Source organism: Pelecanus crispus, chromosome 6 (assembly GCF_030463565.1).
Source record: "Pelecanus crispus isolate bPelCri1 chromosome 6, bPelCri1.pri, whole genome shotgun sequence".
Lineage (NCBI taxonomy): Eukaryota > Metazoa > Chordata > Aves > Pelecaniformes > Pelecanidae > Pelecanus > Pelecanus crispus.
Window position 1 is genome coordinate 41,268,426 of NC_134648.1, and position 12,168 is coordinate 41,280,593.

The following is a 12,168-nucleotide window of genomic DNA, read 5'->3' on the forward strand; positions in this document are numbered from 1 at the left end:
TTAATGTGCTTTTACTTGTGGTTCTTTACCTACTTCGTATTATATAGACTTTTGTTAACTGTTATATAAGAAATATTTTGGTAATAGCCTGAGAGAACAAAAAGAACAACAATGCAAAATAATATGCATATTCAATCAAAGAGAAAGAAAAGACCACAAATCACACAGATCTAGAAAACAATAACCAGAGTAGAGAGAAGGGATGTTAAAATAGAGAACATGATTATATTGCGTAAAACCCTAAGACACATCTCTGAAAAAGTAATTACTTGAATTATCCCAAAAGAGCAAAATCTGAAAAATTACCAGAAGTGTGCTTAGGAGTTGAACACAGAAATATTTAGCAGGAAAAATATAGTTATGAAGCCCATAATATACTTGTGAATGTTCACACTGCCAAAAAAAAGTAGCTATGGTAACATTACAGTAAATAACCTAGTTAGAACCTTCTTACCCTTCACTCAGGCTCAGCAAGTACCTCTCCTAATAAAGGAGAGAGAAAGAGGCCTGAAAAAGGCAAACACGTAAAGTCAGCATAACTTTGCAATGTGCTTCCCAGAGTCAGCAGGAAGAGATAGAAAGGATAATGATTTTTTTATAATTTTTGCTAGTTTTGAGCCTGTTTTTCAGTACCAGTGCTTAAAAAACATTCAGTCACCATCAGCTATGGGGATTTCACTGAGTTTGGTAATTGGATATTTCTATACATTTTGAATGCCATCCCAAGGCCAGCTTGGCAATCTTCATTCAATGAGCTGTCACGTAGAGTCCAGGTCCCATGCTTGTGAACCATGTGTGTCTTTATTGTGCCTGGTGCCTTAATCTGCAAGGTGCCTCAGATGTATCCATGTGGTCATATGGCATCTGAATCACGAAGTAGATTGTGACCAGCTATTTTCAATGTTTGTATCAACTGCAAAGCAGAAATAAACATAGTGATTACAAAAGACGAATAATACTTGTTTTATTGACTAGTGAAGGCAAAGTTGGGACAATAGCAGACCAGCTGTTTGGCATCCTTTCTGGGATTTAGAATCACTCACAGGGACCTAAGCACTTGTGTGTCCATTTGTGAAAATCAGCTTGGCTGTTTGTGCCACAGCCCTATAGCTGCCAGCATTTGTATGCTCTTTATGCTGGGAAGAGCGCCAACTTGCCTATACATGCTAGATAAGCAAAGGCAGTGAGCACATTTAGGGGAATGACCAGGGAAAAGCCATTTTCATTTATTTACGGTTAGTACTGAGAAGCAACAAGGAGTGAAATATATCCACTGCCACAAGCACGAGAGGCATTAGGCAGTGAGCAAAAAACTACTTTCCAGTCTGATGCCTCTTATATTATGAGCTGCTTTTCAAAGTAAACCCACAAAAAAAAAAAAAAAAAAAAAAAAAAAAGGAAAAAGAGTTGTATGTCTTCTATGTCATAGCTCTTAATAGTAAAATTTCTGTCTCCAACGAAATAAAATGAATGGATTTACTAAAGAAGCAAAATATATACAATAGATATTAGCTGTATACTTAGTCTGAAAACTCCCTTTTAAAAAGAGATTAAATCTGATATCAGATGGGTGAAGTTCATGTTAAAATACTTGCGAAACTTCCTCAATTAAAGTGGTTTGTTTTTAAAATGAAGCCCCTGATATGACCCCTACAGTTCTGTTTTCATTATGGCATGCAAAAGAGCTAGGAATTTGTCTAACATCCACTTAAAGTAGCTCCCTCTGTGGGACTGCATTTTGATTCCTTCTCATCTGATCGTATTGATGGATATATTAATAACAGTTGTTTCTTTTACAATGCATTTCAGTCTGTGTCTGGCCTATATGCATTACTCTTTTATGATTCCACTTGCAGAGAGGTGCCATGCCTTTAGAGCAGCAGAAAAAAACTTTGAATTTCATATTTGATTTGAATGTATATAGTGCAATAGCACATAGGTGAATTTGACAGAGAACTGTATAGATATTTAGGTCCAGAGACAAAAAAAAGCCCAAAACCAAGAGTTCAACCAGAGTAGATCCACTGAAAATAGAGGATATATTATGAATATAAAAAATAATACATTGTGCCACAAGAGTTAGGGAGAAGCAAATATAACTTTTAAGTGTAAAAATATTAATTAGTTAACATTTTCGGTTACTGATATTCTCATGTGGTAAACGAGGTACTTGTGAGTGAAGAGCTTTAAGAGCATTTCAGACAAGAATGCCAACATCCGTCATGAGTTAAGTAATACTGTTTTCTGGCAATCTGGTGAAGTGTACCATCCAAACTGAGAAGTGAGTAACACATATATGTAACGACTAGTCAGTTTTTGATTGTTCAAGATTTTTTTTTATTCTTTTTAATAGGAAGTTAAAACTGTCATCATTGGCTGAATGGTAGGTGGATTCATTGCAGAAGCAATTAAGCAGTATTTATGCTCTATTGCATGGTTTTTAAGTGGTGAATAGCTCTACTGATCTAAATCCTAAACTTAAGCGAGCAAGACAGTTTCAATTGTGTCATAAATTAATTGTGATCTGTGTAATCTCCATCACAGAGAATGTTCTGACCTAGTGAAAGGAAGAGGCTAGAGCATACCTTAAGTGCCTTCTGTCTCTGAGCCAGTTGGCTAGAGAGAAATGCCAGACAATGAGTAAAAATGGAAAAGCAGACACAGTTGTATTTTAACCTAGGTCTTTGATTACTTTTCTTTCTTTCTCTTTCTTTCTTTCTTTCTTTCTTCCTTTCTTTCTTTCTTTCTTTCTTTCTTTCTTTCTTTCTTTCATACTGTCTTACTTTCTGACTTTATCTACTTACTTCTCCTTTCTCTGCTGCTGACACAGAACTTTCTTTCCTTTCTAGATAATTAACCTATTTGCCTCCTACCTGGACTGCTACCTCCACCAAAGACCTGAAAAGACATCTGCTGACAGCATACAGTTCAGTTGCCTTGTTTGTCTCCTTTCTTACATCCTTCTCATCTGTTTAGACTGCAGGTTCTTCAGGGCACCACTACTCCATGTTTGGACTGGCAAAGCTAGAGTTTGCTCTTACTTACTTCCTAGTCATAACAATAAACATCATAATTAATGATACCAGGTATCATATGTATTTAAGCAGACTTCATTACCATTTCTTGGCTTCTCACTAAGTTTTTGTTACTTATGTGTGAAAACTCTTTTTTCCTGTTGAAATAACTTGAATGTACATTATGTAAGTTTGCTGATGACACTAAATTAGAAGGAGGAGCTGTGGACTACCTTGAGAGCAGAGAGGCCTTACAGAGACATCTGGATATCATCAGCCATATGAAATTTAACAAGAACAGGTGCTGAATTCTGCACGTGGGATGGGACAATCCTGGTTATACATACAAATTGGGGGATGAGAGGCTGGAGAGCAACTCTGTTGAAAGAGATCTAGGGGTTTGGGTTGATGGCAAGTTGAATATGAGTCAACAGTGTCCCCTGGCAACCAAAATGTCCAACCGTGTCCTGGGGTGCATGAAGCAGAGCATAGCTAACCAGTCAAGGGAGGTGATTGTCCTACTCTGCACTGCACTGGTGTGCCCCCACCTCATTTACTGTGTGCAGTTTTGGGTGCCTCAATATAAGAAGGACATCAAACTATTAGAGTGTGTCCAGAGGAGGGCAGCCAAGATGGTGAAATGCCTCAAGGGCAAGACTTACAAGGAGTGGCTGAAGTCACTTGGTTTGTTTAGCTTGGAGCAGAGAAGGCTGAGGGGTGACCTTATCACAGTCTACAACTTCCTCAAGGGGGACAGCAGAGGTGGAGGTGCTGATCTCTCTCTGGTGACCATGATAGGACATAAGGAAATGGAACGAAGCTGCGTCAGGGGAACTTCAGACTGGACGTTAGGAAAAGGTTCTTCACTGAGAGGGTGGTTGGTCACTGGAACGGGCTCCCCAGTGAATTGGTCACGACACCAAGCCTGTCAGCATCCAAGGAGTGCCCGGATGACACTCTTAGTCATATGGTTTAGTCTTAGGTAGTCCTGTGAGGAGCAGGGAGTTGGACTCAATGATCCTTACAGGTCCCTTCCAACCCAAGATATTCTACAATTCTATGATTCTATGAATTAAATAAAGGAATTGATATACAGAGCTGACCAAATTCAGAAAATAAGTGGCAGTAAAGTTTTCTTAGGTATTTTCTTATTAGATTGAATAAATAATTTTGAGGCCAAAGGCCTTAATAGGACATTTATTTGGACTATTTGTGTTTTGATTGATCATAGAAGTCAAAGTGTTTCAATGTTCAAAAAGCCTAAGTGCCAGATCCTGCACTTGGGTCACAACAACCCCATGCAACGCTACAGGCTTGGGGAAGAGTGGCTGGAAAGCTGCCTGGCCAAAAGGGACCTGGGGGTGTTGGTCGACAGCCGGCTGAACGTGAGCCAGCAGTGTGCCCAGGTGGCCAAGAAGGCCAACAGCATTCTGGCTTGTATCAGGAATAGCGTGGCCAGCAGGAGCAGGGAGGTGATTGTCCCACTGTACTCAGCACTGGTGAGGCCACACCTGGAATCCTGTGTCCAGTTTTGGGCCTCTCAATACAGGAAAGACATTGAGGTGCTGGAGCGTGTCCAGAGAAGGGCAACAAAGCTGGTGAAGGGTCTGGAGCACAGGTCTTGTGAGGAGTGGCTGAGGGAACTGGGGTTGTTTAGCCTAGAGAAGAGAAGGCTGAGGGGAGACCTTATTGCTCTCTACAACTACCTGAAAGGAGGTTGTAGTGAGGTGGGTGTTGGGCTCTTCTCCCAAGTAGTTAGCAATAGGACGAGATGAAATGGTCTCAAGCTGCGTCAGGGAAGGTTTAGATTGGATATTAGGAAAAATTTCTTCATGGAAAGAGTAGTGAAGCATTGGAACAGGCTGCCCAGAGAGATGGTGGAGTCACCATCCCTGGAAGTGTTCAAAAAATGGGTAGACGTGGCACTTTGGGACATGGTTTATTGGGCATGGTGGTGTTGGGTTGGTGGTTGGACTGATGATCTTAGAGATTCTTTCCAACCTTAATGATTCCTAGTTTTCACTTGCATTAAAAATAATCCATCCACCAAGCCAGGAAACATGAAATTATGACTCTATCCTTAATTTGTTTAGTGGTGGACTTGGTAGTGTTAGGTTAATGGTTGGACTTAAAGGTCTTTTCCAACACAAATTATTCTATGATTCTATAATGTCATTAACTGATTAAACCAGTGTTTAACAGCTGTTTTCAAACTACAGAAAAATAAATGAGTGAAGAATTCTTAAGTATTGCAGATTTTCTCAGCTAGCAAGTGTTTTATTTCACTGCATGTTTTTAGGAACTTTGTAAACTCTATTAGGAGCCAGATGTCTTTTAAAAGCATGATTAGTTATGTATTCCAACAGTTAGGACTATGTTTAAGATCACCCTCAACAACAGATGCACCAACCACTTGCCTTAAAAACTCTTGCTAGTTTCTGACAGCTATTAAGCTCTGCTCAGCATCTGGGTTAGGGGATGACCCTATCCTGTGTCTTCTTGCAGTTCCTTTAGAAGTCATTCAGCCAATGTTGGAAGTCTTCCAGTTCACCACATCCACCACATCTTCCTGTTTTGATTTCCAGCACTCTCATGGCCTATTTCTTCTCTCTGCTCTGTGTAAGTGGAAACAAGGAGGATTCCCTGCAGGTTGCACTGGATGTTAAGGAAACACAGTATGAACAAAGTTATAAGGGTTCAGGAGCTATGACACAAACACAAAACCATTTACGGCTTTAGAGCTCTCAAAACCTAGTTCTCATCTCTATCTTAGTGGACTATGCCCTGCTTCCATGTCTGAATGACAATCTTGGTTCATATTCTAGTGTGTCATTTTAAAGAGAAATGCAGTCATATATTCCTTGCTTATGATATAGTAATCTAAACTTCCCAGATAGATGGAAATTGCAGCATGCTCTAGGCAGGTGACTACTGTGGATTGGGACGTAGACTATGTGGTTAATGTGAGTTGATGACCACAGGACGCATTCTGCTGACTTTCATTAAAGTTGCATTGGGCTACCTAAAAAATCTAATATGAGAACCTGATATTAGATGTGATAACACTAAACATCATACATAGTCCTATCCGCACCATAGTCTTGACTTCCAGTAAAGGAGTCAGTCACTTGTGAAACTGACTCCCCAGTTTATTACTGTGAATAAGCACTCATGAAACTAAATCTTCTAGGGATCTAGCCCAGACTTTATTGATATGAGATGCCAGGTATGAAGATGTTTTGATTAAAGGTAAACATAGACAAACAGCATTGTACTGTTAGCTTGTGTAGTAATATAGTAAGATATTGATTACTTTCAGCGATCTCTGACTAGCTTTTAAATACTACATAACAATTACGAGAAAAAAAAATATTCAATTAAAACCCAGATGAATGTTGTTTCAATCACTTCACAATACAACATAGTCCCTGTCCCTAAGAGTTTCCAAGTAAATATATATGTCAGGTATATCTATTTAAGAAAAAAGGTCAGATGATAAAGCAGAAAGGAGAAAATAAGTGAGAAACAAGATTAATACCATGCAAGATTTATTACCAGATCTCTGTTCATTGCACTTTCCATAACAAATTTGCATACATGAGGGAAACAAGAGGGGGAAGAAAGAAAAAGCATGAGTAAGTGGGAGCAGGGGGAGAGCTAGGAATAATATGGGTCAAGAAAAATGACAAAGATTCCAATTACTGTTATTAGTAGTGTCACTAATAACCCACAGCAGCCATGGAATCTTAATGTGTTCCCATATTCCATGACAAGGAACTGTGTCCATCTGGAAAAGCGTCTTTTGTTTTCTAAATTACGTGACCAAAAGCTGTCATCTACTGTTTTCTTTGTACAAAGATTTATAGCTAATCTGTAAAACAATTTACACTTTAAAAATGTTATTGTATTAACTCAGATTCAATATTAAAGCAAAATATGGGCTTTTCTATATACTGCGTTGTTTTAAGGAACTTCAGAATATATGGTTAAAGGACTGGCTATGCTATAACACTTGGTAGTAATTTAGCATTTATTCTGATGGCTATGTTCAGGGGTTCTATCCACTCAGTGATCAGTAATACAGGACCATGCAGAGTTTCTACAACAGTAGCAAAATAAAAGGAACATAAAAGCAAATATTCCCATGAGGAACTACTTTGATCCAAAAAGTTACATCTTTTAACTTTAAAAAGCTTCATGAGCTAAGCAAGGCTTTGGAGTATTTTGTGGTTTTCTTTCATGTTACAATAAGAGTATGGACGGACCTGAGACATTAGAATGCAGTTTTAATTTTAAGCCTTTAAGAAAGTGAACACCTATACTGGTATATACGTCAGCTATCCCTTTTAATAACTACAAGCATTCTGCTTTTAAAAAACACTGTAGTCTTCACAAAGAAAAGAAACAAGAACAGAGATGACATTTTGTATCACATTCTCTCACAGAGCTGTTATGTGACCTTTGGAGTGGAAGGTACCTAACTTTCTAGAACCTCTGCTTCCTTTCCCTCACACTGAAAAATATAATAATTCCAGTTGTATTAAAATCTCTGCAACAACTGCACTTGATCCCATGAAATTAATTTAATGAAATTATTCTCCTGCTTAAAGATAAACTTACACTAAAAACATATAAGGATTGAGGCATATGAAGGTTGTAGGGTCAAGCCATAAAGAAGTGCAGAACATTCCATAGAAAATTTTTATTAATAGATGATATTAGTAATAAGCCTGAAGTAAAAACAAATGCATCATCCCCACTCCACAATGTTGCACAAAAGCACTTGTGAAACAGCTGTTTCAGAGGGAGCAGCTCTGGGCAGATTCAGTTTACTCAGCCTTGCTCAGTTTTGGGAGACAAAGCACCTCAAGCAGTTAGGTACCACTAAACTTTCATATGCAACATGCATAACCTTATGTTTCCTTAGAAATCCCTACCTAAATATATATCCTTGAATATTTTACACCATAAAACATTCACATAGCTGTCTATGCACAGCTATGTTGCTTAACTATACTTTATTATAGGTACTATTTTCAAGTTTTGAGATCAGGGGAGTGTAAATATCACCAATAGGGGAAAAAAAAAAAAAAAAAAAGAAAAGAAAAGAAAAAAATAATTGTAGTTAATTCAACACTTACCCATGCTTTGACAATTTTTGACAATAGCACTTTTTTTTAGATATTGTGCCAAAATAACTGCCAAATTATAAAACTTTGATAAGTTTCAATTTAAACCTATTTGCTGAATCAGGTTACAAATAAGAGATTTTGTAAAAACATTTGTTTGCATTCCTGCATAAGACTCAATTTATAGTGCTCCTCAGATTTCCAACCCCTTGATGTCTCAGAAAAAAAAGGTTAACACTTGCCAAATCCTTTTCACATGTGGACAGCCACCAGAAATTGAACATAAGTAGTTGTCTGTAAAGATATAGAAAGATGGAGACCTAGCCCTAACAGGGTACCATGATTACTACTAATAAACATTTTATTCTGATCCTGTAAGTTCCCTGTCATGAATTTCAAAAGGATCTAACAACACAGACTGCTCAAATAACAGGTCCATCCTACTGCAATTAATTTCCCACCAAATAATTATCTTGGTCGTCTTTTTTTCTTTCTTTTCTTTCTTGGCTAGACCTCGATTTTAATGTTGGAATACTTTGTCATTTTGAAAATGGAGCACACAAGGAAAAACTGAAGCCTTTATTTACTTGGATGAGCAGACTTAGACAAATATTAATAAATTAGGTCAATGTACTGACATGTTATTTTAACTATTTCAACTTAACTTAGCTAACCTTATTACTAACTTAAGGTCTCCCTTTGTAAATCAGAACCTTCTTCTACTTGGCAAGGAAAGCACATAGTTAAATGACAGTTCCAAGACAGGGAGTTTAACTACATTTTAATAGAATTATTCACTACTACTTGCCAACATGAGTAAGATTTTCACAATCTGATCCAAAGCAAATAAAATGTAGCTGGGAACTACATGGAAAATGTTGAGAGACAATCTCATCAACCGTATGCACATCAATGGAAATAACATGCTGGTAAAATTCTAGGGTTTTTTAGGGTTGGTTTTTTTTATTGGCAACTACACAATGATTCACTAGATAGCAAAAGCCACTAGGTGGCATTTGTGATTTATTAGGCTGGAAGCAATGGCTTATAAAGATTTCATCTAATCCTTGGTTTCAAAAGAACAAGACATTTAACATTCCAAGACATTTAGTTCAAGCAACACCCTCCATAATTACATAAATGCATAGAATTTTCACTTCTGCTATATCATTTGGAAACCCAAATTCTGAAGTTTCCATTCAAATTCTAGACATTCTCAGGCATGTATTCCCTGACCCCACAGCACCAGCTTACATAAGTAATTACTTGTCTACAATTAAGCTGTAAATAATGCAATCACTCCATTCTTGTCCTGTCACTCTAGTCCCAACCACAACAAATAGGGCTAATCACATACTTATTCAAGTGTGTAATTATTCACAGTTAAACTTCTGTCACTTTCACCCTGTTTGGAAACAGTAGAACACAACCTGTAATTAGCAAACATTGCTGCAGGCACTTTTACTTGGAAATACACCATGGATTCAGCACCTATGTGAGCAAAGAGCTAAACCCTTTGATCTAGGATCCTGGCATGGTTTCTTCCCCTTGGGCTATTCTACTATCAGCCCTCAATAAGGCAGAGAGATCAATCAATTATTACTATGTCAAATAAGCCTACTGAAAATTACTCGTGTCCCCTTTGTCAGAGACTTCGTATGCACTTAGACCATGCTTATATGCATGCATACATATGTATACATGTATAGCAATGTATATGTATCAACGTGTGTCTGAAGATGTATGAATCAATCATGTATACACCTGATTTGGAATTTCATTGAAATGTCAGTAAAAATCTTGGTATTTACAGATTAAATGGATGGATATAAGTCTGGAGTTGTCATTTCTTTTATATGATCTTTCCTTGGTTAGAATCTGAGACTGTGAAAAAAAAGATCTTTCATGCTTGAAATGCAACCTTTCAAAGCATTATATTCAGCAAAAGACAATTATACTAGCAGGTACAGAAACAATTGTATGTAGACATGCCAGTAAAAAGACTAACCATAAAGCAAATGCTTTTAAGTCATGCTCCAGTTTATTGTACTGAAATCTTCCAGCTAAAATCATTGTCTCATAATAAATTGAGCGCATCACACATGTAACATTAAACCATGCGTGCCCTCATTTCATACTGAGTCAGGTTCTGTCACATGTACTCAGCTTGAGCTGTTCCTTACTCTATCCCAAGGGTTGGTAAAGAACTACTCAGCCTGAACACGGAGACAGAATTTGTCCCATGGAGAAGATTGGAAAATTAGAAAGAACTCATTTGCCACCTGCCCTTAGCAGTAATTCCAGAAGCAGATGGAATATGAGATTAAAACCAGGACCTGTTTTTTGCTTTCTGGCGTATAAACAGGTCATTTAGAAGACAGGCTGAGTAAGAACAGGCACAGGAATTAATTGTCGTAACACTTGTTTTCAGTTTATCAAAGAGAGTGGACAGTTCATTCCTTCCTCCCCTTGTCCCGTTCCCTGCTTCATCCTCAACATGGCTATGGCTCATTTTGTAACTGTTCCCATGAACCAAAGTTGTTTTACACACAGAAATCAGAGTGGATTGACAATAGATAATACAGACTGTAAATAAGCCTTCTTTGTGGGAAGACACTGGCTTTGAAATTCTTTATTAAATCCTTTGGCAGATGGGTTGGCCAATATCAGAGGTGTAATAGCTCCCTGTATGAGGTCCTGTACGTTTTGAGTTGAGCAGGTATTTTTACTTGTGTTAGTGTAAGGTTGTTAGTGTAAAGAGAGGAGGGGATTAACTAGAATATGTTTCAGTAGACACTGAATGCAAGGAACAAAGGGAGTCACAAAAATAAGCTATCAACCTACTTTTGTGATGTGAATAGTCAGAATCATACACTATGAGTGTGGAAATCATGAAAGTTAATTATTCAGTGTGCCTATTGGTCAATCTGTAGAAAGGGAAAGGCTGAGGATTACTGCCTAGTCCTTAACAGTGTCTGGCAAACAGATTTTAACTCGTGGATTTCAATGAAATGCCCAAGTATCCAAATGCCATGGAAACAGTCATACTGGATGGATTCTGTGGCACTTAGCTGGTTAGTTAGTTAGCTGCTGTTGAATTACACTGATATGAAATTGTCGTAGTCTCAAGATACTTTTTGAAATGGCAGTGGCTGCTTCCCAGTATAATGACTCACTTGAACAGTCTGTATCAGCCAGAACAAAATGCTCAGTAAATGTTTCCAAGTTGACAGATATTCTGTTAGGGACCTATTATTTGCTGTCAATATGACGCAGGGAGAATGCAGACATGCTGGCCTTTGTTTACTTTTTTAGCTGCCTGCTAAGACCATGACCTTTTGCTGCTGATGATATACATATGTTGAACATTTGTTTAAACTGTCTTCCCACTACTGATAAACACAACCCTCCAGATTACATTATGCAAATGACTTGCAAGGGAAATAAAATAGAATTTCATATTTTCCTACCTAGCAATGCTTCCCACAGCTTTGTATTTATGACACTTTAAAAATATGTAATCCTTGGAGGAAAGTGAGCGTTTCATATAGTTATTGCATATAATTCTTCCACAACACCAGAAAATCTGTCAAACTGTCATCGCAAGCTGCCACCTGAGAAGCTGCCCTTCAGAGTCTTAATTTCCCTTTCCTTCCCCCTCACACCCCACTAATATTATTTACAAGACTCTGGCAACACATCTGAAATCAGCCCTTGTCAGATAACTCAAGATTTGTAAACTGCATGAGAGGAGTAGGCTACAAGATATGCTGATAAGGACTTAGGTATATCAGTAATGAACCTACCCAGTTTCTGGTTATCATTTGAGGGTAGTATATGCTTCATCTCTCCTCTTTGATTGGGCAATCAAGAATTTGCTTGCATGCTAAGTTTGTTTCCCAGGTAAGCCAGCTGCTGATTCCATTCTCTTTCCACAGTATATTAAACACGTCCTCATGTCACCAGCAAGAACAGGAAATAAAGTGTGTTAGGATTTTTTTCTTTATTATTCACTATTCTGAATA